The 27,109-nt window shown below is 46.1% G+C and overlaps 1 non-coding gene across 1 annotated transcript; it reads left to right on the plus strand.

Annotated features, from left to right (window-relative positions):
- The first annotated feature begins 2,780 nt into the window (after window positions 1-2,780).
- Window positions 2,781-2,853, plus strand: TRNAR-UCU. Its single transcript has one exon. It is a non-coding gene; the product is annotated as a tRNA-Arg (tRNA).
- Window positions 2,854-27,109: the final 24,256 nt, after the last annotated feature.

Genomic DNA, 27,109 nt, shown 5'->3' on the forward strand with positions numbered 1-27,109 from the left:
CTGACACGGTTGAGTGGGTCTACAGCCCCATCCATTCAGAGCCCCTGTCTCCTTCTGGGCTCCAGAGCTTTGATGAAAACCATTTGTCTCGGGTCACCACTTAGCTCTTTTTTTTTTATTTTTTATTTTTATTTTTTTTAACTTTTTTTATTTATTTTTGAGACAGAGAGAGAGAGAGAGACAGAGCATGAACGGGGGAGGGGCAGAGAGAGAGGGAGACACAGAATCGGAAGCAGGCTCCAGGCTCCGAGCCATCAGCCCAGAGCCCGACTGCGGGGCTCGAACTCACGGACCGCGAGATCGTGACCTGAGCCGAAGTCGGCCGCCCAACCGACTGAGCCACCCAGGCGCCCCACCACTTAGCTCTTAAATTTGATGAATGTGTTTCGTTTTCTCTTAAAGAAGGATATAAATCGAAAAGTAAAAATATCCCAGTGTATCCTCTTGCCTTGATGTCCATTTATGTTAGTTTCCTATCACTGCTGTAACAGATTACCACAAACTTGGTGGCTTCAAACAACAATTCATTATCTTATAGTTTTGTAGGTTGGAAATCCAAAATGGCTCTCAATGGACCAAAGTCAAGGTAATGAATTCCTTCTGCAGGCTCTAGGGAGAATCTGTTCGCCTGCCTTTCCTGTTTCTAGAGGCCATTTGCATCCTTTGCTTCGTGGCCTCTTCTTCCATCTTCAAGTCTCTCTCACCCTCACTCCCATTCTCCTGTCTCCCTCTTTGACTCATAAGGACTCCTGTGGTTACATTGAGCATGCCTGAAAAATTCAGGATAATCTCCCATCTCAAGGTCATCTGATTAGCGACCTTAATTCCACCTAGAACCTTAACTGCCCCTTGCCATGTACCAAAGCATATTCACAGGTTGTGGGAATGAGGGCATGGACATCTTTGAGGGGACGTTATTTTGCCTACCACACTATTCCTTAACGGTGGCCGCTGATAGTTTTTTTCAGAAACGTTTTATGTATATACAAGTGCTGATTCATGTGCAGTGCTCACAATTCATGCACATATGCAGATATTTTTAAACGTAACATGGTTCTGTAACTTTATTTTTTCTTTGATTAAAAATATATTTTGAGGGGCGCCTGGGTGGCTCAGTCGGTTAAGCGTCCAACTTCGGCTCAGGTCATGATCTCACGGTCTGTGGGTTCAAGCCCCGAGTCGGGCTCTGTGCTGACAGCTCAGAGCCTGGAGCCTGCTTCCGATTCTGTGTCTCCCTCTCTCTCTGCCCCTCCCCTGCTCATGCTCTGTCTCTCTCTCTCTGTCAAAAATAAATAAACATTAAAAAAATTTAAAAATATATATATATTTTTTTGAGTCTGTCGGGTTTTCCATGTAAGTATCATGTCATCTGCAAAAAGTGAAAGCTTGACTTCATCTTTGCCAATTTTGATGCCTTTGATTTCCTTTTGTTGTCTGATTGCTGATGCTAGAACTTCCAACACTGTGTTAAACAACAGCAGTGAGAGTGGACATCCCTGTAGCAACGTGGATGGAACTGGAGAGTGTTATGCTGAGTGAAATAAGTCATACAGAGAAAGACAGATACCATATGTTTTCACTCTTATGTGGATCCTGAGAAACTTAACGGAAGACCATGGGGGAAGGGAAGGGGAAAAAAAAGTTACAGAGGGAAGGAGGCAAACCATAAGAGACTCTTAAAAACTGAGAATAAACTGAGGGTTGATGGGGGGTTGGAGGGAGGGGAAAATGGGTGATGGGCATTGAGGAGGGCACGTGTTAGGATGAGCACTGGGTGTTGTATGGAAACCAATTTGACAATAAATTTCATATATATATATATTTTTTTTAATAACATCCTTTATAGAACCACCCAATATTTTTATCCACTTAAACAGAAGAGGGTTACTACTTTTAACCATAAAGGGCATAGGTTACATTAAAATCATCCATCAGAGATGGGTCTCAGCCCATAGTAGCGTCAGCAGGCCATCAGAGTCTCATCCAACAATGCAAAGATGAAAGTTACTCCTCAGGGTGCAGCAAAGCAGAGGAATCAGATGCCGGTACTCTGATGATGCAGTACATCTGACTCCAGTGACTACAACAATTTCTTCTCTGCGACGAATTTTTCTTTTTTTATTTTAACATTTATTTATTTTTGAGAGACAGAGACAGAGCATGAGCAAGAGAGGAGCAGAGAGAGAGGGAGACACAGAATCTGAAGCAGGCTCCAGGCTCTGAGCTGTCAGCACAGGGCCTGACGTGGGACTTGAACCCACGAACCAGGAGATCATGACCTGAGCTGAAGTCTGACGCTCAACCGACTGAGCCACCCAGGCGTCCCTAATTTTTCTTTAAAATTAAAAAGGAGGGGCACCTGGCCAGCTCAGTTGGGGGGGGGGACGTGTGACTCTTGATCTTGGGGTTGTGAGTTTGAGCCCCACTTGGGGTACAGAGATTACTTTAAAAAAAACTTGAAAAAATGGATAAAATCAAAAAGGAAATATATACATTGTTAAACTAATTGAGAGTATAAGAGGATGTATATTGAAAAAGGAGGTCTCCTTACCACAGGGCCACAAAACTACTGCTACTAATCATACCTTGTATGGCCTTCTGGAAAATTTTAAGCATAGAGAAACACATATCTATGTGTGTATCCTTTTGAGGGCATGAATAGAAAGCGAATCAATCATCCCACACTTATTTCTCTGTGAAATTGGCTTTCCAAAGAACTTTTCACTTTGACTTAATTATAGATTCACTTGTAGTTGTAAGAAATGAACCCAGGTCGGGGCGCCTGGCTGGCTCAGTCGGTAGAGCATGTGGCTTCTGATCTCAGGGTCATGAGTTCAAGCCCCATGTTGGGCACGGAGCCTACTTAAAAAAAAAAAAAAATGAACCCAAGTCTGTCTGAACTTCGAAACCACTGTTTCTCAACTTTGGCTGCACAACACTGGCATCTGGAGAGCTTTAAAAAATACTGATGCCTGGGTTCCACTGCCAGAGATTCTGATGGAACCGGCTCAGGTTACAGCCTTGGCATTGGGAGTTTTAAAAGCTCCACAGGTGACGCAAATGTGCAGCCAGGGCAGAGCTCTTAATTTCTACAGTCCCCAGTCTCCAGGGCGGGGAACAGGGTTAGTGTGGGTGAGATGGTGAGAACATCTGTTCCCTGAGCTAACTCAGCCCAAGCAAGAACTTGGAGCCAGAGGCGTATAATTAGGAGAAAAGCAGGTTCTCCTCAGAGTGCCCAGACACATGGTAGGGTCCCTGTGGATGTGGGACAGGGGGTTAAGCCAATTATATGAGAATCTCACGTGACAGGGTGATCCCAGTTGACATCTGACTTTCACGGACGCCTTGCCCGCCCCAGGCGGTCACGCATTTCCTCTATAACTGCTCTTCGATAGCCTTGGGCAAGGCCTCCTTTTCCAAAGTGTCAAGCCTGAAGAGCTTGAAATATGGAAATAAAATATTTTAAACTTTCCGTTGAAAACAGGGAGGCATGCTCCATATGAGAATAAGTGGGTCTGGCTCAGGGTGAGGTCCTGCGTCTCTGCAGGAGGGTCGGGAAAGGCAGCGTGGAGGGCAGGGCCCAAAGTACCGACCCGGCCAGTCTCCCGGGAGGTCGTAGGCAGGGTTGTTTCCTCTTTGGAGGGCTTCTGCACCTCCGCCCGGCTCCCAGCCTTCAGGAACCCCCTGCAGGAACGCTGAAGCGGCCTTCCCTCTGCCAGAGACGCACCGAAATAGGAACCTCACCAGCGTGGGCATTAGAGGTGCCACTCTCACAATCACAGGACAGCCCAGGAGAGGCAGCGACAGGGTGACTAGATGCGTACTTTGAGGAGTACAGCTGGCCCACACCGGGGACAGGAGCCACCATTTCTTGACTGCTATGTGCCAGGCGCAAGCGCTTGCCCTTGCGATAGGATACTGTTCCCCGAGGAGACGATTTTCCCTGTCCCCTGGCTTTTTATTTCCCTTTGATTAGGGTATAATTTAGATTCAGTAAAATTCACCCTTTTTAGGTGCACGGTCCCGTGAATTGTATCACAGAATCACCACCAGCATAAGATGTGGAATGTTCCATCACCTCCAGAAGTTTCTGCACACCCCTTCCCAGTCAATGCCCTAGCCCCATCTGGAGCCCCTGGAGACTACTGGTCCGATGCCTATATTTCAGGGACCGCAGCTCAGGGCCCAAAACTTGAGGCAAAAGACACTCATTACCCCATATTCTGAGTTCAGAGGACCAGCAGCTGTTAGGACCAGCCACCAGCCCCCCCGATCTCGCTGGGGAGAAACCAGCTCTCTGCCCCAGTGCCCAGCTGATATAAGAGGTCTAATTTGGGGCTTCACAACGTTTTCCTTCCCCAAGCAGAGAGAGGAGACACTCTAAGAGACCTGCTCATAAAAGTAAGGCTTGGAAGTGACCCAGCGTCTCACTAAGACGGGGTTTCCCTGAAACCTGTGAAGAGAACGCGCTGGCACTGTACTTGCTGCTGCCGGGGCAGAGAGGAAGAAGCTTCTGGAGCAGTGGAGGCCTGGGGGATTGGCAGGCAGGGCCAAGAATAGGCCCCTGGATGTCCTGATTCTTGCGTATATGGCTTATGTCTGCAAGGCCAGGAATTGTCCCCAAAGGATAGATCAGATTGACCCATGGTCTGGCCAAAAACTACCATAGTACGAGGGCAATGAGTTTCACACCTCAACAGAATGTGGTATTATGCCTCCATCAGGGGCACAGCGCAGTTGAGGGATATCTACTGGGAAATAGGAAATAAATAAAATGAAACCATTTTACATATGAACCCCAGTGAGTTGAGACACCTCAATAAACTGTTACACTTTCTTTTTAAAAAAAAAAATTTTTTTAGGGGCGCCTGGGTGGCTCAGTCGGTTAAGCGTCCGACTTCAGCTCAGGTCACGATCTCGCGGTCCGTGAGTTCGAGCCCCGTGTCGGGCTCTGGGCTGATGGCTCAGAGCCTGGAGCCTGCTTCCAGTTCTGTGTCTCCCTCTCTCTCTGCCCCTCCCCCGTTCATGCTCTGTCTCTCTCTGTCTCAAAAATAAATAAACGTTAAAAAAAATTTTTTTTAAATTTTTTTTAATGTTTATTTATTCTTGAGAGACAGAGGTAGAGAGAGATAGAGCATGAGTAGGGTAAGGGAAGAGAGAGAGAGAGAGAGAGAGAGAGAGAGAATCTGAAGCAGGCTCCAGGCTCTGAGCTGTCAGCACAGAGCCTGATGCAGGGCTCGAACCCACGAACCGTGGGATCATAACCTGAACTGAAGCGGTACGCTTAGCCAACTGAGCCGCCCAGGCATCCCAATCTGTTACACTTTCAATGCCTCTATTAATCCTAAAAACACCTTATAAGGTAAGTATTCTTGTTATTCCTAGTTTATGGATGAAGGAATTGAAGAACAGAGAGGGCACGTAGTGTGTCCAAAGTCACAGAGCAGATAAATAAATGACAGGACCATGACTTGAAGGCAGGTCCACTCAACCCTGAGACCTATGTGCCGTCCATGACATGTGTGTGTCAAGGACGTGGGGAGGAGAAGACGTCATCATGCGGTAACAGTGAGATTCCAGTGGAGACTCAAGGGCGTCCAGTGTAAGTGTTAGGTCTCTGTATCCTTCCCATTTGGTGACTTTCCTCCCTCTTTAGCTACCAGGGGCCTGCTTCTTCAGAATAAATCTGCACAGGCTCTGGTTCATTCCCTGCTTTAAGATTCTGTCAAGATATACTTCCCGGTGCCTGGGTGGTTCAGTAGGTTAAACGTCCCACTTTGGCTCACATCACTATCTTATGATTTGTGAGTTCGAGCCCCACATCGGGCTCTGTGCTGACAGCTCAGAGCCTGGAGCCTGCTTCAGATTCTGTGTCTCCCTCTCTCTGCCTCTCCCCTGCTCTCTCTCTCTCTCTCTCTCTCTCAAAAATAAACATTAAAAAAAGATAAACTTCTTGTCACTTCCAGTTGGAACCCCTCAACTCACTCTGACCACACACCCTAACCGAAAGCCACCTCCTTGCTTGGGACTCTACAGCTGTATCCGTCCCTCGTGCCTGTTGCCACTCTTTATGGGAAGACTCCAGCTTTACTTCTCAGATCGTCACTGTCTGGGTGGCCCCACTGCAGTAAACTGGGCCTTGGCCCTCAGATCTAACATAAAGGTTTTCCCTTCCGTATGAGGGCATAACTCAGTATGAGTCGACAGGTTGAAAAAAAAAAAAACACATGTGGTACTCAGTTTATGTACAGCACAAAACTCTCTTCCGTGATAGAAAACAATAATCTTAAAAATATGGTTACGATAGGGGCACCTGGCCGGCTCAGTCGGCAGAGCCTGCGACTCTTGGTCGCAGGACTGTAAGTTCGAGCCCCATGTTGGGTGTAGACATTACTTAAAAATAAAATCTTAAAAAATATATATGGTTACTGTAGCCCTAGAAGAAGGGGAAAAAACTCCACCTTAAGCTCCTTGCTAAGTGCCTGCAGCACGACTTATTAAAGTGTTGCAGGAATCCCATTAATGTCAATATGAAAATTCCTTTCTTCAGAGCATTCGTGTAAGAATAACAACAAACACTCAGCATTCATTTACGAAGATTTTAAGCTGCAAGCAACACCATCCTTTAAGCCAATCCAGTTGCACGGGGGCTCGCAAAGCCATGCTAAGATCGTCTCATCAGGATTCACTAGGCCCAAGGATTTTCTGTGTTAAAAGGTGGGTGCCAGGAAATGCCATAAAACTTTGTTAAGCTGATATGAATTAGCAAAAATGCTGCAGCCACTGTGTATAATCTTTGTTTCTTTGGTGAAGATATTGGCCAAGCCACATCTTGATGCTGTGGGTCTATTTTCTCCAGCTACTTGCATTTTATTTGATTGATTGATTGAGACGGGGCGGGGGGATGAGAGCAAGCAGGAGAGGAGAGGGGCAGAGGGAAAGAGAGAGAGAGAGAGAGAGAGAGAGCGAGCGAGCTGGACACGGGGCTCCACCTCACGACCATGAGATCATGACCTGAACCTAAGTCAAGTGTCAGATGCTTAACTGACTGAACCACCCAGGCGCACCACTACTTGCATTTTAAATGAACAAGATGGTTTTATTAAATGATGATACTTTCTAGGCAGTTGAGATATCATAGAATGTGGCATCATTCCAAAAAAAAAAAAAAAAAAAACTGTAGAAACAAAAGGACTGCAAATGAGTCAACACTCAAGTTTGTATAGTCCAGGACCCTGGTATTGATAGCAACCAAGAGACCAATGATAGAAAAGAATGTAATCAGACAGCTTTAGACTCAGGAATTCGTGCAAATATTTTTTTAAAGTTATCACAAGTCGAGCTTAAACGATCGGGTAACGGAATTGCCAAGAATTACGCGCACTTCTGTGCTGCTGGGTATTAACTGCTTTTGACGCACTGTCTCACCTTGATGTCTGCCTTCTGGATACTCCCTGATGATGATTTGTCTGACTCTGAGATAAGTCTTAGTCGGTTCAGGCTGCCATAACAAATACCATAGACCGGGTGGCTTCAACAACAAACATGTATTTCTCATGGCTCTGGAGCCCGGAAGTCCCAAATCACGGAGACAGCATGACCAGATCCTGGTGGTGATTGGTGAGGGCTCCCTTCCTGGTTATAGCCTCACATAGCCATTTCTTGGTCCATGCACTATCACCTTGAAAGTGAAGGCTTCATGGAAACCCATTTGAAAATAAATTTCATATATTGAAAAAATAAAATAAAATAAACAAAATAAAAAAAAAAAGAAAGTGAAGACTTCAAAATATGAATTGTGGGAGGACACAAATATTCAGTCCATGGCAACATACTACTGTCCTGTTTCCACCTACAGCTTCTTTGTGCTCCTCGTCATATGAGTGCTGGCCTTGGTGAGTAACCAGCTTGCTTGAACCTCCTTCCCAGTGTAACTGAAGGTAAATGGACACTGGAACCTTTGGAGAAGCATTGGGGGAATATTCATTACATATGATTTCCATAGCACTGCAGAGTGCTTCCCCAAAGGTACTCATCCTTCCCTTCAATTGCTGGACTCTGGGTCTGTGAACTGACTTAGATCTCGAAACTGGACGAAGGATCATGATTTTCTGTTGCAATGGCTGACACCGGCCTTTTGCTCCCCGCATTGAAATTTCTAGGGCGTGTACAAGTCAACTATCACCCTAGTTGGCCACACCCTCGCTTGTCCCTAAGAATACCATGTCTATTCACCATCACTACAGATTACTGCAGGTCAAGGCATTCTGGTTGCTTCTCCAGTTTTGTGGCCTGTATTAGTCTACTCAGGCTGCCATATTAAAGTACGACACACTGGGTGACTGAACAACAGGAATGTATTTCCTCACAGCTCTGGAGGCTACAAATCTGACATCAAGGCGTCACGAGGTTTGGTTTCATCTGAGGCCTCTCTCCGTGGCTTATAGATGGCTGCTTTCTCCGTGTCTTCACATGTCTTCCCTCTGTGGGTGTCTGTGTCCTGATCTCCTCTTCTTGTAAGGACACCAGATATTGGATTAGGACCCACCTCTATGATCTCATTTTGCCTTAATTATCTTTTCAAAAACACTATTCAAACTGTATCCAAACACAGTCGTTTGAGGTACTAGGGGTTAAGACTTCCACACATGAACTTGGGGAAGACGCAATTCAGCCCACGACAGGGCCTATTTTGATAATGACTTCGATCTTGCCTAGGCCAGTTAAGTATCAATGACTTCGATCTTGCCTAGGCCAGTTAAGTATCGTCATTGGCTCCTGCCAGAACCTTCATTGACGTAAGGGGGCCCAGCTCCACCACAGCATCTCCTACTGTCAGTCCTGGTCTACAGACGACAACCACCATTGACCTTCACAGGGAAACTGGTGCCCCTGCTTACTGGTGCCTTCCTGGTGAACGACGGTCTCCTGGGCCCTCCAGGGAACATAGCCAGGTAGCAGATTATCTGGGCTCACATTGTAACTTCACTATAAAATTGCCACATCTGTGACACCTTGAACTTTCTGATTCCTTCCCCAATATGTAATCTGTTCTGGCATGTTCACTTCATTGATTGCAGCCATTGTTTGTCCGCCCCATTCCCCTGTTCTCCAGCTTCAAGCAGGACTGGATCCACAGGTCATTGCCAGGACATTAAACCTTGAACCCTGGGAGAGTGTTCCTATGTCAGTGAGTTCTCTCCTCTCCCCCTTATGTTTCTCCCCCTGGGAAAACCTGACAGTCCTAAGATAGGGGCATCCCCAGGCCCAGACCCGGACCCAGTGCTAACCGTTTCCTGTTACACTCGATGGATAAGGAGAGGTCAGCTGGGAAATCACTATTTATGGAAAATGTGAGGGTCTCCCTGGGCCCCTGAAGAGGAACCATGGACCCCTAAGAACCTGGAGGAGAGGAAGGTGGCCCTTGATGATGATGATGTAGGACATGTCTGTGAGAAGGCTTTGGTTGCGTGACCGGATTCAGTGGCCTCTGGTCCTTAACTGAGCTCCTTACCTTCCCCTTTGCTCCCGTCGGTTCTCTTGCTGGTTCCACCACCGGCCCCCAGTTTTGTGGCCTATATGAGAGCACTCGGGGGGAGTGCTCTTCATGCCCACGCTCTTACTGGTGCCTCATAGACAGTCCCCAAATCCGTTCTGCCCCGCTTTCGCTTCAGTGGCTCCCCTCTTCCCCAGCCCCAAGGCACCAGCCCCAATTCCGATCTCCTGCCCCCTCTATCCGGCGATTGCAGGGGCCCCGGCGCAAGTGCCCGGCTGATTCAGGAACCTCTTTTCTCTTCCTGCTGTTGGTGTCTCCTTCTGTCTCGTGGCAGCTGAGAGCATGTTGTCATATAGTCAAAGGTAACAATTAGACTTCCACGGAACCACTCCTTTAGGGCCCAACCGCTTGTCCTACCAAAGGACTTGTGAATCTTGAAAGTTCTGCCTTGGGATTAAAGCCTGCAGTTTTGTCTACTCTCTAATTTGGGTGGATGACGACATTCCTCCCTCGGACTAAAGACAGACGATTACTGAATGAGCCACCAGGGGGCAAAACTGCCTTAGTTTAGTAAATTCTAACTGTCTCCCTCTCTGTCTCTCTCTCTTTTTTTTTTAATGTCTTGAGAAATATCCACGTTTTTAATTTTTTTAACTTTTATTTATTATTGAGAGACAGAGAGACACAGAGCATGAGCAGGGGAGGGGCAGAGAGAAGGGGAGACGCAGACTCCGAAGCAGGCTCCAGGCTCTGAGCTGTCAGCACAGAGCCCCATGCGGGGCTCGAACCCATGAACAGTGAGATCATGACCTGAGCCGAAGTCGGTTGCCCAACCGACTGAGCCACCTAGGCACCCCACTAACTGTCTCTTTCTTATGACAAAGTATGCAACATTTGGAAAATATAGATAAACCAAGAGTAGAAAATAAAAATCACCTGATAGCCCATACCTCTGATAACCACTCAGAACATTACAACATTTTGTTTACATTCTTTTTCCCCTTTACCTAAATGTAAATAAAACTTTTTAAATGTACTATTTCTCTACATACTATCTTGTTTCTACTCTGTAACAAAATCTTGTAAAAATCTTTCCTAGGTGTTATATATCCTTCTGTGGCATTATTTTCTATTTAATTATCAAAAAAAAAAAAAACCTATCTAACATCATTGTGGTTAAATTTTTGTACATACAGAAGGGGAGGAAAAATTTTCCCTCTAACTTTCTAGATTATAAGTTCAGAACTCTCCCTGATAATAAAAGATAGAGGGGTGCCTGGGCGGCTCAGGTGGTTAAGCATCCGACTCTTGATTTCAGATCAAGCCCTGATCTCACGGTCTGTGAGTTCAAGCCCCAAGTTGGGCTTTGTAGTGACAGTGTGGACGCTGCTTGGGATTCTCTCTCTCCTTCTCTCTCTCTGCTCCTCCCTTGCTAGTGCTCTCTCTCTCTCAAAACAAATAAATAACCTTAAAAAAATAAAAGATTAACAGAAGAAAAACAATTTAAATAATATGTATATCCAGGAAAATGGACTAATTCCCCCAAATGGCCTAAGCTACCACTTTAAATACTATCTCCAGCTAAAGATAATGATGTTGGAGGTAGGAGGTGCCAGTTATGGGAGGCTATGAGAAAAAGCACAGTAAACAAGGATAAGGTTATTATGCAGATTTAAGTTGCTGTCTTTTCCTTTGGTAAGTTTCTGGAGATTCAGAGTCATACCCTTCCTGGTACAGCGAAGGAGAAACCCATTCAAATGGAGATTTCTAGAGTGCCTGGGTGGCTCAGTTGGTTGAGTGACTCTTGATGTGAGCTCAGGCCTTGATACCAGGGTCGTGGGATCGAGCCCCATGTTGGACTCCACGTTGAGCATGGAGCCTACTTGGAGTTCCCTCTCTTTATCTCTCTCTCTCCCTCTGCCCCTCTCCCACACACACACGTGCTCCCTCTAAAATAAAAAAAATTTTGGGGCGCCTGGGTGGCTCAGTCGGTTAAGCGTCCGACTCCGGCTCAGGTCATGATCTCACGGTCTGTGGGTTCGAGCCCCGCGTCGGGCTCTGTGCTGACAGCTCAGAGCCTGGAGCCTGTTTCAGATTCTGTGTCTCCCTCTTTCTCTGACCCTCCCCTGTTCATGCTCTGTCTCTGTCTCAAAAACAAATAAATGTAAAAAAAAAATTTTTTTTTAATAAAAAATTAAAAAAAAATTTCCAAAATGGAGATTTCTCTTATAAATGTAAATGTCTCTTGCAGCTCCTGGGTGGCCCAGTCAGTTAAGGATCTGACTCTTGCTTTTGGCTCAGGTCATGATCTCACAGTGCGTGGGATCGAGCCCCTTGTCGGGCTCTGCGCTGACATTGCAGGGCCTACTTGGGATTCTCTTTCTCCTCTCTCTCTCCCTCCCCCTCCCCCTGCTTGTGCTCTCTCTCTCAAAATAAATAAATAAACATTTAGAAATAAGTAAATGTAAATGTCTTTTATGAAGGGGTAACTTCTTTGTTTTCAGAGCCTCTCCTATGTCTGCAGCCTCTCAAAAATAATCAGCCCAAAATAAATATGCCAAAGAGGCAAAATAATTGGGGACAGCAAAGTCTGCTCCCCTTCAACATCATTGATAAGCCCTTCATTGTAAGTTATCGATGACTCTAAGAGGGATTGCCGGCTCAAAGGCAATGCCATCCTTTTAGGTTCGGGACACACATTGCCAAGTTACTTTCCACAAAGAGGGTGACAGATACTCTTTGCCCTGTCATTTGCAACGCTGTTCCTATTGTTAAAACAACAAAATTCAACCCAGTAAAATTTAAAGATCTAATTGGCTTTATTAAACTACTTATGAATCGGACAGCATTCCATCTAGCAAACAGAAAGGAGATCCAGAGGGCTACGGAACGGGAAAGGTTTTTAAAAGTAAAGAGGGAGCAGGGGAGAAAAGGAAATTATTATAGCAAAGAATCCATTGTTTTAGGCAAGGTCATCCTCCTAAAGGAAACGGAAAGCGTCTATCAGTAAATTTCCTAGTGCTGACCAGGAAATTCCCGTGTTGACTGGCGAAAGGTTACATTCCTAGGATGGTTGAAGCTGCAGTCGGGTTGGGTATTAATCCTGGGTTTACTGACTTGGGGCCTTAGTTTAGTGGCTCCATTATGGCCCTGCGGTTTTCTTTGTAGCACTATCTTTCGAAATCTCTGCCAATGTGACAGGCAACATATTACATCATAGTTGGTTTAAATTGTACCTCTTCAACAATCAGATGTAGAACAAATATTTACTGAGCGTTGATTCGGCCTCACGCTCCGGACACTGGAAACCCAGGGAATAAGACACCAATAAGCCCGCAGATACGGGTTGCAGAGGAAATAAACCGGGTAGTGTGTAATAAATAGAATGTAAGGGGCATGCTCCTTAGCTACTGTTGGGAAGAAAACAAAAATTCCTTTCCACCTCCTAGGTTCTTTGGCTGGTCTATTAATTCAATTGATGTAAAACAGATGTAAAAGTAGATTTCCAAACCGAGCAAGCCAGCCTACCGAAGAGAATCTCTCTTAAAAGAGGGTAGGGAGGCCACGAAGGAGGCAGAATTTATGCACGTCCTCAGTGGGTGAAACTGTAAACGATAAACTTCTCAAGCCGGGTGCAGCCCTCAGCCTGGACTTAACTCCCTTCACATTCTCCACTGTGAAAGCCAACCCGGGAACAAATTTCAGTCCCACATTTACATATTAACCCAACCAATCCCAGTTAACCTTGTTTCAATCCCTGTTTTGCTTTGAGGACCTACAGGAGAACTAGGATTGTCACTTAGCCGTTGGAACTCGGCCCCCTCTTAATCTTCCTGCGAACACGAATCTAGTGTCTCTACCGGACTCTGTGTCTCCCAAATTGCAATTTTAGTTGCCCAACTAAATGCCCATTTGCTTATATTCTCAGTGGATTCTTTCTTGGTTGAGACAGATTAGCAGGAGAAAAAACGAAAGTTTAATAACATGTTCTTTAACAAGAAAACCCCAGGCCCAAGTTGGTGTCACGTAGACCGAGTTGCCGAACTGGGGGTGAATACCTAATCTAACTGCAGTTTCAGCCTCCCCCCAGAAATGTGGTCTTAAACAGTCAGGAATTTTTCGGTCAGCACCAAGGAGTCAGCGTCCTGATTCTCCAAAGAAAGGTGAGGTAATCTGCATGATAAGACCCCTTGCTTCTCCCCCCCCCCCCCGAAAGTAAAGCCACCTTGTCTGGAACAATCTTTTGGGTTTTTTTGGCTTTGTTTTTTCCCTAGTGACTTCTTGCCCCACCCCCCTGTTAAAACCTTCCACTTTGTGGGACTCCTTGAAGCGCCCTCTATTTGCTAGATGGGATGGGGCCCAATTCATGAATCGTTTAATAAAGCCAATTGAATCTTTTAAATGGACTTGGTTTTTTGTTACTAACAATGTGTATCTCTGGTGTATGTGGGAAGAGACCCAGGAAACCAGGGTAACTCTACAAAATGGCTGAAGGCATCACCTTAACTTCCGCCTTCAGCTGAAGACAAAAGGGGGGAGTGCCTGCTGGCTCAGTTACGAGAGCATGTGACTCTTGATCTCAGGGTCGTGAGTTCAAGCCCCACATGGGGTATAGAAATTACTAAAAAAAAAAAAAAAGTAAATAAACTAAAAAAGAGGAAGATGTTGGGGGTGGGGAGTCAGTTTGGGGAGGCTAACAATGGGGAAAAGTACGGTGGACCAGGGTAAGTTTGTTAAGTTTAAGTTATGCAAATTTAAATCGTTACCCTTTCCACTGGTAAAAGTTTCTATAGGTTTCGAGCCATCCCCCTCTTCCTGGAACAGAGGAGGAGACACTCTTACAAATGGAGATTTCTCCTATAAATGGAAATGTCCGATACAAAATGATGAGGGGGATAAGGCAAGCTGATACCCCACAAATGCCACCCCCGCCTTGGGATATGTGTGATATTCCTCAGGCACGCCTGGCTGCCCAAGGACAAAGGAAAGGAAAGAAAACGAATGGTTAACTGATAGAGATCACAGTTCTGCAGGACAGAAATCTCCATCAGTTTACAAATATCTCAGTAAACTACAAGCAAAGGGCAATCTTATCAATAGCCTAATCTCCAGAAATCTGTGGACTCAGTTTCCTGGAGCCCCAACATCACCCTCCCCTCCATAGTGATGTGGGGAACAAAGGCAAGAAGGAAATGGCAGTCAAATTAAATTTCCTTATAACTTGCAGCCCTTTGACACATCCTTGAGGCAAATACGGAGTGTGACCTTTCTCCGGGAACCCCCTACTGTCTTAATGTTAATGCCTACCTAGAGGGAAAAACAATCTTAGCTTGACAATAGCTAGGCCTCCAGTAGCCTGGGAGTCTTCTTTAGCATATGAAAATCTCTGGAAACCCTAGGTTTTAGGTCCCCCAACTCCCAACTATAGAACCAGTCTCTCCTCATGGTCCCAGGGCAGCTCTTCCGGCCCACGGGTCCTGTCCCTGTGCTTTCATAAAATCACCTTTTTCGCACCAAAGACGTCTCAAGAATTCTTTTTTTGGCCGTCGGCTCCGAACCAACCCCATCACCCCAAAAACCTCATCACAAAATGGTAACTTATAACTGGGTTTGGGGAGAATAATAAATATGCCAAAGAAGTGTATTTTGGGGTGGCGAAATTTGCTCCCCGTCACTGCTGATGAGGTTAAACGTTGCCTCCCCTTAGGCTCTTCAGCTACCCTGTTTCTTCTATCGTGAACTGGGGTGTGGTGGGGAGTGGGGGTAAAGGGAAGCTGACAAGAAGCTTGCTGCCATGATAAGGATGTCCTACATCTTGGAAAGCGCACACTCCACTCCTCGGCCATTCTCTCTGGGCTGCAACAGTGAAATGCCGAGGTGGCCTGCCTCCTGTCTCACCGCAAAAGCAGACACAAGTGCATCAGGCCCAGAATGGGTACACCCCCGACACACACACACACACACACACACCCACACACACACACCCAGGGTAAGCCACTGCTTGTGATGAGGGATGGCCAGAAGGAAATGATCACCCCAAGCCCCCGAGCAGAAGCCCCGGGCTCTCTCTTCATCCTCACACGGACTCACAGGTGGGAGGCTTCAAGCCTGAACATTTATAATTTTAACGACAGCGCATGATGTGGAAAGGTTGGGGTTCAGAGGTCAGGAAAGAATTCTTGAGACATCTTCGGTGCAAACAGGCGGTTTTGATGAGGGAGCATAAGGCAAGCTGATACCCCGCAACCCGCCTCCCCCTGCCCAGGTGGGATATATGTGACTTTCCTCGGGCACTCCTGGCTGCCCAAGAACTAAGGAAAGGGAAAAACCAATAGTTAACTGATAGAGGTCACAGTCCTGCAGGACAAGTCTCCATCCGTTTACAAATGTCTTAGTACATTACAAGAAAAAGGCAATCTTGTCAATAGCTTAATCTCCAGAAACCTACAGACTCCGTTTTCTGGAGCTCCAATATCACCCTCCCCTCCATAGTGATGTGGGGAACAAAGGCAAGAAGGAAATGGCAGTCAAATTAAATTTCCTTATAGCCTGCAGCCCATTGACACATCCTTGAGATAGGCAGAGTATAACATTTCTCCAGAACTGCCTACTGTCTTAATGTTAATACCTTACCACCCAGAAAACAACCTTAGCTTCTGGACAATAGCAAGGCCTCTGGCATCTTAGGAGTCCTCTTTAGCATATCAAAGCCTTCTGGAGGCCTCTCTTTTACCTTCCTCTCTCCCAATTCCATAGTATATAATCAGTCCCTCCTCACAACCCCAGTACAGCTCTTTCTGCCCCTGGGTCCTATCCCCGTGCTTTAATAAGATCACCTTTTTGCACCAGAGACGTCTCCAAAATTCTTTTTGGCTCTCAGCTCCTGACCCCCACCACTCCAAAACCCCATCAGTTTTATTAAAGTACAGGCACAGGACTTGTGGGCAGAAAGAGCTGTACTGGGGTTGTGAGGCATGGCTGATTATATACTTGCAAGTTGGGAGGGAGTTAGGGATAGCCTAAGTCTTTAAGGAATTTGGAAGCAAGGTTTCCAGGACCTTGAGGGGTCATTTACTAGTGTCTAGTAAACTGTTAGTCATGAGACCCTTCAGATATATGTCAGTGGGCCGTATGCTTGGAGGATAATTGTTCACATATATCGGGGGGTGGGGCGTGTAGAGATAAAGGAAGTCTCCAAAGGGTTTTTATATATTATGGGGCACCTGGGTGGCTCAGTCGGTTAAGTGTCCGACTTCGGCTCAGGTCATGATCTCACAGTTTGTGGGTTCAAGCCCCGCATCGGACTCTGTGCTGACAGCTCAGAACCTGCAGCCTGCTTCGGATTCTGTATCTCCCTCTCTCTGCTCCTCTCCTGCTCGATCTCTCTCTCTCTCTCTCTCTCTCTCAAAGATAAATAAACATTTTTTAAAAAATTAAAAAAAAAGAAGACTTAACAGGATCCTGGAGGTCAGGATAATGTTAAGCTAAGATTGCCTTTTGCCCTTAGCAAAGTGTCAACATCGAGGCAGCTGAGCTCCTAGAGGGAGGTCAGTCTGCCTGTTTCAAGGACTTGTCAGTGGGCTGTAAGTAGTAAGGAAATTGAATTTTTTGTCTTGCCTTTGTTTCCCACATCAGTGCACACTCCAACTGTGGAAAACTCCACTGGGTACCATAGTCCTCCCTCTGCTCCTGTGGTTTTAGTGGGATCACTGTATGAGTTTCAGGTGGACAGCGTAAAGGCTTGGCCTACATATATTGTGAAATGATTACCACAATAGGTTTAGTTAACATCCATCATCTCATATAGATACAATAGAAAGAAATGGAGAAAAAAATGTTTTCTTTGTGACGACAGAACTCTTAGTGTTAGCGAGCCCTCCTGCTCATCTGTAGACCCCAACAGTTACAATCAAAAAGAGACAAGACCGCTTAACTCATGCTTCAACTAGAACCCATTGCGCTTATTTCTTATTGCATTTTCTTGGGGCATTGACGATGACTGGAACATTCCAACCGCCAGACCAGAAAAGCCCCGACAGCAGTGGAATGGATGCCTAGAAGACCACACCCAATGCATCCCCTTCCCTGCCCTCGATCATGGGCTGAATACATACGGACCACACCCCCACCCCCATACCTCCCTCCCACCCGCCGATGTTGGCACCTGAAATACATTTCTCTCTTTCTCTTTTCCAAACCTTTGTCTCTTGAGTTAGTTGGCTTCTCTCGTGACGAACTTGCCAGAGTTTGGCAACAATTTGGCAAACTCCACCAGGAGCTGTGGTCTCGATTTGTCCAGCACCCTCAGGATTCTCTGGGCCAGAGCAGTTGGCCCCACAGCGCAAGGGCTCACCTGTTCCATTTCCAGAGTTAGTAGCCATGATGGGCCAGTCGGTAAAATTAGGATTCACTCTCTTAACAACTTCCCTATCGCACAGCTGTGTTAGCTGTAGTCATCATGTTGTATATTACATCCCTAGTACTTACTTGTCTTATACCTGGAAGTTTGCACCTCTTGAGCACCTTCCCCAAGGGCACCTCCCTGCCACCACCCCTGCCCCTGGTAACTACAAGTGTGATCTCTTTTTCTGGAACTTGAGTACCTTAGTTCTTGATCCCTGTCTTCTGGGTGGGCAGAGGAAGGGTTGTGTTACCATGACAGTAGGACAGCAAGCCATGGAGCCCTGTGTAGAAGCGACTATGACTATGGTGGCTGATTCAAAGGGGTCACCGAAGTCGAAATACAGTGTCAGAACCAAGGATGAACAGGTAGGTAGGTAGGTAGGTAGGTAATGAAAAACATCAGATGTTCATTTGTTGAGCCCAAGTGGGCAGCCATTCAGAATCGGAAGCTTGGCTTACTGTTGCAGACCTCTGTCTCCCTCCACACCCCCGGATGACTGCTTCCTCCTCCACCAGGATTTCAGCTGCTTTATAAAGGGGTACGGAGGGGAACTTGCAGGGGGGAGGACTTCAGCTTTTATGACTGTTGGCAACAAGCATCCGAGTCCCCAGCAAAGGGCGCTGGTCACAGACGTGGCCAAGGGCTTGAGGTGTCCGTGTGTGAGGAGACACAGGGGGAGGAGAGAGATGTGCAGGTACCTCTTGGGGCTAGGAGAGGAAGGAGGAAAAGCCTCCAGCCCTTTCCCTCATGCTGACCTCCTCCAGTCCTGTCCCCTCCCCATTCCCTCCTCCCAGGCAGAAATGCCCAGAGCTGCTGAATTTAACTGATTAGGGTTTGAGTAAAGCTGCTGAATTTAACTGATTAGGGTCTGGATCAAGCTCTCAGTGAAGAAAAGCACTTCAAGTGACCCTGTGGATGGGGCCCTCTGTACCGATTCAATCCACTGTTGTGAAAACGTATAAGGACAGTGATGTGTTCCAGGCTTGTACTACAAATGCTCATAAAGCATCAGAAGAGAATCTCCCGCTCAGGGCACTGACACAAGTCGACAAATTCCCCTGTGATTTATTACAGTGCGTGTGAGGGGGTGGCTGTCAGTATTTAGCGTGATCAACTCCCTGGCTCCACACTCCCGCTCCATGGGCAGGACTCGGCTGCTCTCACAAGTACAAGTTCGGCCAATCCTTCCCTTGATGAAACCTGTTATATTTTTACCGACCCTGGGGCTGTTGTTGATGGCCTAGCCATTTAATCTGCCAGTTGAAAGAGTTAGACTGGCAGATTAAAGACACCTTTCGGGGCACCTGGGTGGCTCGGTCACTTAAGTGTCCAACTTCAGCTCAGGTCATGATCTCGTGGTTGGTGCGTTTGAGCCCCACGTCGGGCTCTGTGCTGACAGTGCAGAGCCTGCCTGGGATTCTCTCTCCCTCTCTCTCTGCCTCTCCCTCACTTGAGCTCACTATCTCTCTCTCTCTCTCTCCCCGCCTCAAAATAAATACATAAACTTTATTTTTTAAAAAGACACCTTTCTTGGGGCACCTGGCTGGTTCGGTTGGAAAACCATGTGACTCCGGATCTCTGGGTTGTGAGTACGAGCCCCACTTTGGGTGTAGAGACTACTTAAAAAAAAAAAGACACCTCTCTTTGGAGTCACAGAGTGTGGAAACCGACTACGGATGCTTATGGGACTGTCTGGGTCACTCACAGAGATGCCCACAGTAAAGGGCCGTTCTCCAATGAGACCAACTAAAATCAAGCTGCTGATCAAGCCTGCACTACCCAGATTGCCATCAGACATGGCGGCACATCTACCGTCAGGGACTGGGCACAAAGTACAGGACCCTATGTTTCTGATGCAGAAGCCACTGCGACAGGCCACATTTGTGACTCTTGCAACGAAGGAGACCACGTGGCACTCGGCATTGACCCTGCTCGCTCCTGACAGGTTGACTACATCAGACCTCGGACTGTGTGTACCTCTCGGTGCTACCAATGGTCTCACCACTTTTGATACGTTTTCAGGTCACACGTTGCCGTTCCGGTCTGATCAGCTGACTCCCAGCACAGTGTTGCGGCTTCCATCAGTCTTATCTGTGGCGTGCTTTCCGCTCTCCAATCCACTTGCAGCCTGACAAACGGTGCGTCTTTTTTCCTCGGGCGTCACCCCGGAACGGGCCAATAGTCAAAACGGTTTGATGCACTTTCCGCACTGCATTAGTATCTGCTATCGTGGAGCTCTGGAACGCTACCTGCCTCTGCTTCCTCTGGGTCCTCACACCTTGGTGGGGCAATTTGGTCACTGAACGCAGGTCCCCAGCAAGGGATCTCTTGGCAACGCTTAGGATGAAAACAGCAGGGGCTGATTGAAGGTAAGACGAAGTTACAGGTGTTTGTACGGGACATAGCGACTGTGTGGCGGTGGAGGAAAAGTGCCAACGCTAGGAGCTTGGGAGAGAATTCCGTTAGACCTCTGAAGGATAGGGGACAATCAATACTGCTCTTGTTCCCTGGGTCCGGCATTGCCACTGGAGTCAAACAGCAGCTGCACTGACACTCCGACCTGCTCCTGAGTCTGTAGTCCCCTTCCACGTGCTATGAAAACAGAAAAACTCGTGTGCATATGCTGGCCGGAGACTATTTTATTCCTGACGTCATGAATGGGAGCTCCTGAAAAGTCACACGTGTCAACATGGGATGCAGTACAATTCCTATGCTTGTGACACTTGGGTGGCCCTGGGTTATGTGTGATGGCTAACAGTCTGGCCTTGGACTATATCCTTACAGTTTCAAAGAAGACTTAGTCCCCGGGGACTTTTTCAGAGTTGGGTGAGACCAGGACTCTGGGAGGCAGGGATGAAAATCGTTTATAAGACAAATTAAGCAGATTTGACCCCACACGCTGGTGTTCTGATGAATCAGTGGCATGCTCATGTAAAAATTCAAATTTGGCTAAGAATGTGATGGGCTAAAGGGTGCAGTGTTGGGGGAGGCAATCCACCACGGGCCGGGCCGTCGGTGCCTTCGCACATTTTTTTGCCGGGCGTGCCAAGACTGGAAGGCCCTGACTGCTCTTTACCTGGCTTTTCTCGAGATTGTTTTTGCGTCACGGCAAACAGCCTTGAGGGATGAGGTGATGTCTCCCCCCACACAGACAAGGCTTGTTTCCACTTGCTGTCCTACACTGGAGTCCACTGCGTGCGCCAACACCCATGATAAGTCTGCTGCATCACCTCCGTGGGACTTCGGGAGCGTGGGAAACCAGCACGGGCACTCGGCAGATCCCCTGGAAGTTGCTTTGCTGGGAGCAATAAGGGCATTTTCTCAGACTCGGGAATCTTGTGTCTTTGGCCAATATCGGCGAAGCAGTAACAAGTTAACTTTTTAGCCTATACCTATGGTAAACTCTCAGAGCTGGTAGAATTCTTGACATCACCCTGTCTTTTCATTTCCTTACCAGCGACTTCCAAAGAGCACAGGTTTTTCATTTTGATAAAGTCTAATCTACCAATTGTTTCTTTTGTGGATCATACTTTTATGTCATGTATAAAAACTCTTTGCTCAATCCCAGGGCACACACAGCTTTTCCTGTCCTTTCTTCTGAGAATGTTTGCAGCTTTATGTTTCACATTTAGATTTGTAATCCAGTTTGGATGAATTTTTGAATAAGGTGTTATTTTTTAGGTCAAGGCACAATTTTTCTTTCTTTCTTTCTTTCTTTCTTTTTTTTTTTTTTTTTTTTTTTGACTATTGACGTTCAATTATTTCAACATGTTTGCTGAAAGGCAAAAAAGCTTTGAATTGCTTCTTCATCTTTGTAAAGTATCAGCTAGCCATATATGTGTAAGTCGATTTCTGGACTCTATTTTGTTCCATTGGTACGTGTGTTTATCTCTTCTTCAATACCACGCTGTTACATTATGGTATGGTAGTTTACAAAATAAAATAGGTAAAATGCAAACATAAGACTTCGTCCTATTTATGTTACAGAATGTGTTTCCTGCAGTGTGGAAGGAGAATATAATTCACATTGCACACTGTATGAAATCGCCATGAAATATTAAATAATTAGACGGTTGGGTTATAAATGCTTTATATTATGCAGAAACCTTTGGTGTTTTAGTGATATTTGGGAAAATTGTTTTGGATGAGATGAGAAGCATTATTATTTTTCCCATTTAAATGAACAAAAGAGGGGTGCCTGGGTGGCTCAGTCGGTTAATCGTCCGACTTCAGCTCGGGGCATGATCTCACGGTCCGTGAGTTCGAGCCCCGCGTCGGGCTCTGTGCCGACAGCTCGGAGCCTGGAGCCTGCTTCGGATTCTGTGTCTCCCTCTCTCTCTGCCCCTCCCCTCCTCACACTCTGTCTCTCTCTGTCTCAAAGATAAATAAAAACATTAAAAAAAATAAAAAAAAATAAATGAACAAAAGATAGAATTCTGCCATCCAAAAATGTGACATCCAACATATTTCCAGTAATAGATTAGTTTCAAATAATGAGGAGTGCCTATACAGTCTTTTTCCACACTTAAAATTCTAAATAAAACAAACAGCAACAACAATGTTGGGGTTCAGAGGTGCCTGGCTCAGTTGGTAGAGCATGTGACCCTTGACCTTGGGGTTGTGAGTTCAAGTCCCATGTTGGGTGTAGAGATTACTTTTTTTAAAAAAGGTGGGGTTCAGGGCAGTCTGCCCTAAAATATGCCACTTTGGCATATTGATTATTGTGAATTAAAGTTACTTAAGAGAGGGGTATGGGCTCCATGTTGGGCGTGAAAACCTAGTGAAAAAAAAAGAGGACATAGGCAGGGGAGGTGGGAGGGAAGAAATAATAAAGTCACTTAAGAAAGAGCCAGTGCGAGAAGGACACTCTGACCCCCCTCTGCCCCCCTGAAAACAGGAAATTAATTTCCCATGTGAAAGGTACCATCCCTGTACCAGGAGAGTAGAAGGCATCCTTATCACCAGAAGTAGGGAATTCAGAGCCAAGAAGGCTTTATAAACAAACTCTGTTCCTTCACCAATTCACTACCCTAATCCCAAACTTCTTTGTCTCATCAGGTTCTTCACAAATGTATTGTTTCTTTGTTTAAAAGGTATAAAAGCTGCCTGCGTTGGTCATTTCTTGATTCTTGTGTTTTTGTGAGCTCCCGTATGTATGAAATGAAATTTGTTTTTCTCTTGTTAATCTGTCTTATGTCAATTTAATTATTAGACCAGCCCAGGAATCTAGAAGGGAAGAAGGGAAAACTTTTCCTCTCCTACAATCACATGCTCCCACTTCACATTGTACAACTATGCTTTGTACAAAACAAATCCCACTCAACTTCTTCTCAAAAGTCTCACACATGATCACATCCAGTTCTAAATTCAAGACTGTTGAGGGGCGCCTGGCTGGGTCAGTAAGTAGAGCATGTGACTCTTGATCTTGGGGTCCAGAGTTCAAGCCCCACATTGGCCATAGAGCTTATTCAGAAAAAGAAAATGTAAAAATGTAAAAATGATAGCTGAACAATGTTCATCCTTCTTTAAGTTTGTCACAATCGCGTACTGATATTCTGTCATTTGTGGGCTAAACTGTAAATTTCAACTACCGTCAACACACCCTATATAAGGGGCAGGGCAAAGAGAATACATTAACATACCAACAACACGCGCGTGCACGCGCGCGCGCGCACACACACACACACACACACTCCAAAATAAGGAAAGAAAAACATATGAACAACCACTTCCATTTTGTTTCTGAAACTAGTTACAAGGCCATAGTTGATATTTATAACTTTTCTTCTACTACCCATTCTGTTTTCTCTTGCCCTCAACCAGTCTCTCAGCTACCAAGTTCTCTTTGCCTGGTGGACTGAGGTAAAGCTTCATTTCTGAGAGATATGAGCCCTTTGTAGTCCTGCCTATATGGTGTTGCTGTAATCTTTCATCAACTTTTACCACTGAACATTGCAGTATTGGGGGGGGGGCGCACCTTCAGGCTTAATCCTCCCTGCCTGCATTGCATAAAAGCAACCAAACATCCCTTGATGATCAGGATCAATCACAGCAATCAAAGTCCTATTTTTCCCGTTGGTCCAGTGACATGTGTAGCTTAAATAGCTCGGCTGCAGTCTCAACATTCATTCAGTCCAATGGAGTCTTGTAGTTTCTACTGGTAGACTAATAATCAGACCCCTAAATCAGCAGAGGCTAAAATCAAGGGAACAGATAGAAACTACCTGCAAATGGATGTTGAACAGGCAATCCACCATTCCAGATGATGAAAAATAAGACATGGCCGGGATAAGGTACGACCAGTGTGAATTCTCTTGAGCTCTTTCTTGCCTTATTTTGCTGTAAAATGAGTTCTGTCATCAGAAGCAGTGTTGTATGGGATATCATGATTGTGCGTAGGCCCACAAACGTGGTATCTGTTGAGGTGTTGTAGGCATGGAAGATAAATCCACACTGCAGCACCCTCCATGATGGAAGGGGCCCATTGTAATCATCCTCCCAGCAGATGGCTGATTGGAGCCTCCTCCCGCCAAAAGAAAATGGTACATTTGGAGGAGGTGGGGGGTGGTCAGCGTTGGCCTCTGCTCTTGGCAGGTTGGAATTGGACACTCAATTGTTCTGATAGCTAGATCAGACTTGGTGAGGGGAAGTCCATATAACTGAGCCCATGGAAAGCCTCTGTCTCTGCAACCATGGCCACTTTTTACATGGCCCCTGAGCGAGCCATATTGTTCACATGATAATTGTGAGTCCTCGAGAACAGTTCATGACCTCTGGTGGGCATTTATACGGAACACAAATGTGTTTATACCCTGTGGCCATTAGAGGGCCCACCACATATGACTTTTTATTGGTTAAATTTTTAGGGAACCCTGACTAATACAACTGGTTATAGAGAGGTCCCTGTATCAGCAGGCTAGGGTGGCCATAACAAAGTACCACATGCCGGGTGGCTTAAAAAGCAGAAATTTATCTTCTCATAGTTCTGGAAGCTTAGAAGTCAGAGATCAAGATATCGGCAGAGTTGATTTCTTCTGAAGCCCTCTTTCCTTGGCTGGTTTCTTCATGTATCTTCACACAGTCTTCCCTCTGGGCCTATGTCCTAATCTCCTCTTCTTATAAGAACACCAGTCACGTTGGATTATCACTTACCTTGATGACCTCGTTTCACCTTAATTACCTGTTTAAAGGCCTTATCTCTAAATATAGTCACATTCTGTGATACTGGAGGTTAGGACGTCAACGCACGAATGTGGCAGGGACACAATTCTGTCCGCTGGAGTCCCCATGAAACCATAGTGTGGGTCGAGAAAAGGAAGGCAGTGTGGCAAAGACATACGAGGAGTGTGAACCATTGCTCATGACACCTTACGTGTGCCCCTAGAACCAGCTGAAGGCCAAGTCATATATACCACTTCTTTTCAGGATCCTCCTGTATCCTCCACTAGCCAAACAAGTACATCCATCAGGGATGTGATGGGGATCACTACCGTGGAATTTTTAGTCTCGATGGTAGCCCTAATTTCTGGGAGTCCCCCATGCATATAGTATTGGTTTTGGTCTGCTCTTTGGAGAGGACAGCATAGTGGTTAAGAGCATGGATTCTGGTTTAGATTCTGGTTCCACCAATTACAAACAACCTTGGGCCAGTTGCTTAAACTTTCAATGCCTTGATTTCATTTTCTGTAAAATGTGTATAATAGTGTCTACTTCGTAATGTTGTTGTTGTTGTTGTTTTGGTAACGTTGTTCTGAGGAATGAAATGTTAGTATACGTAAAGGGTTTGGAAGACCGACTGACACAAAATAATGTATGTTTGCTATTACTGCTAGGATTGTAAAGGAGAGTGAGTTCCAGCCTTCCATCTGGCCCTTCCTAACAGAAAAATTCTCACCCCACAGGTCAGGAGGCCAGTTGGGGTGTTTTGCCAGTTGCTGGTTACCTCTGTTACAACTGAAAACCCGGGAACTTGAGGGGTGCCTGCGTGGCTCGGCCAGTTAAGCGTCCAACTTCGGCTGGGGTCATGATCTTGCGGTTCGTGAATTTGAGCCCTGAGTTGGGCTTGCGGCTGTCAGGGGGGAGCAACCTTTGGATGCTCTGTCCCCCTCTCTTTGCCCCTCCCCCACTCATGCTCTCTTTCTCTCAAAAACAAATAAACATTAAAAAAAAAAAAAAGAAAACCCAGGAACTTGGGAAATTACTACAGAGTGAATTTGTATGCCCCCTAGGCCCACTATGAGTTGGATTTAAGCCAAAACTCCATTTATCACTTGCCCTCCTTTAGCCCTTGCTCTGTGGGCAATAGTGTTGCTCTGAGTCCCCTGGATTAGTGCTAGCTCAGAGCCATCGTCCAATAATCCCTGGACAGTATGGATTTTTATTTCTCCACTGAACAGTTACCTTGGGAAATCACTGCAGGTCCTTTGGGGGATAGTTAGGAAGATTTACAGTACATAATTATGATGTTACCATAGCAGCCTTCCTTGTGGTACCTGGCCTCCACTTCATCCTAGGGACTCTGGGGATATGACCTGCGGGGTTGGTGACCCAACTTTCTGTTTGCCAGAATTCTTTTCATTAAATGGGCCATGCTTCTGTTTCAGTCCTAGGGCTCCCATGATCTAGTAACCACCACCAAAGATCACTGTTGACCAAACCATTTTGATTGACGCTCTGCCCTGTAGCTCTCTTCCCGAGCATGGCTATCAGTTAGCTTTTGCTATGAAAACAACGCCTCAAAGTTTAGAGGCTTAAAACAACCATTCATTTACGTAACAAGTTGTTGGTGACTGACAGCTTGGGCTGGGCTACTCTGCTCGTGTTGGCTGGACTGTCACGTGTCTGTGGTCAGTTGCTGCTGGTGGTCTTGGTGACACGACCCCTAGGGGTTGGTTGGCCATCAGTTGGGGCTACAGGGATGATTGGGGCATAAGGCTCATCTGCTGTGATCACGTGGCGCCGGGGTTCCAAGACTAGCAAGAGTACATGCCCCAGCGGGTAAACACCTTCCTCGCTTTTGCTTGCACTGTCTTTGCCAAGGTGCTATGGACCAAAACAAGTCATATAGCGGATTCAAGAAAAAAAGACACAGGCCACCTCTTGATGTAAGGATCTGCAAGGTCAATGCAAAGTTAGGGGATTCAGGGAGGGGAAACATTTGTCTCTATTTTTACTCTCTGCCACAGTCACCAATTCCACACCCCCCCAAC

This window comes from Lynx canadensis, chromosome X (assembly GCF_007474595.2).
Source record: "Lynx canadensis isolate LIC74 chromosome X, mLynCan4.pri.v2, whole genome shotgun sequence".
Classification (NCBI taxonomy): Eukaryota; Metazoa; Chordata; class Mammalia; order Carnivora; family Felidae; genus Lynx; species Lynx canadensis.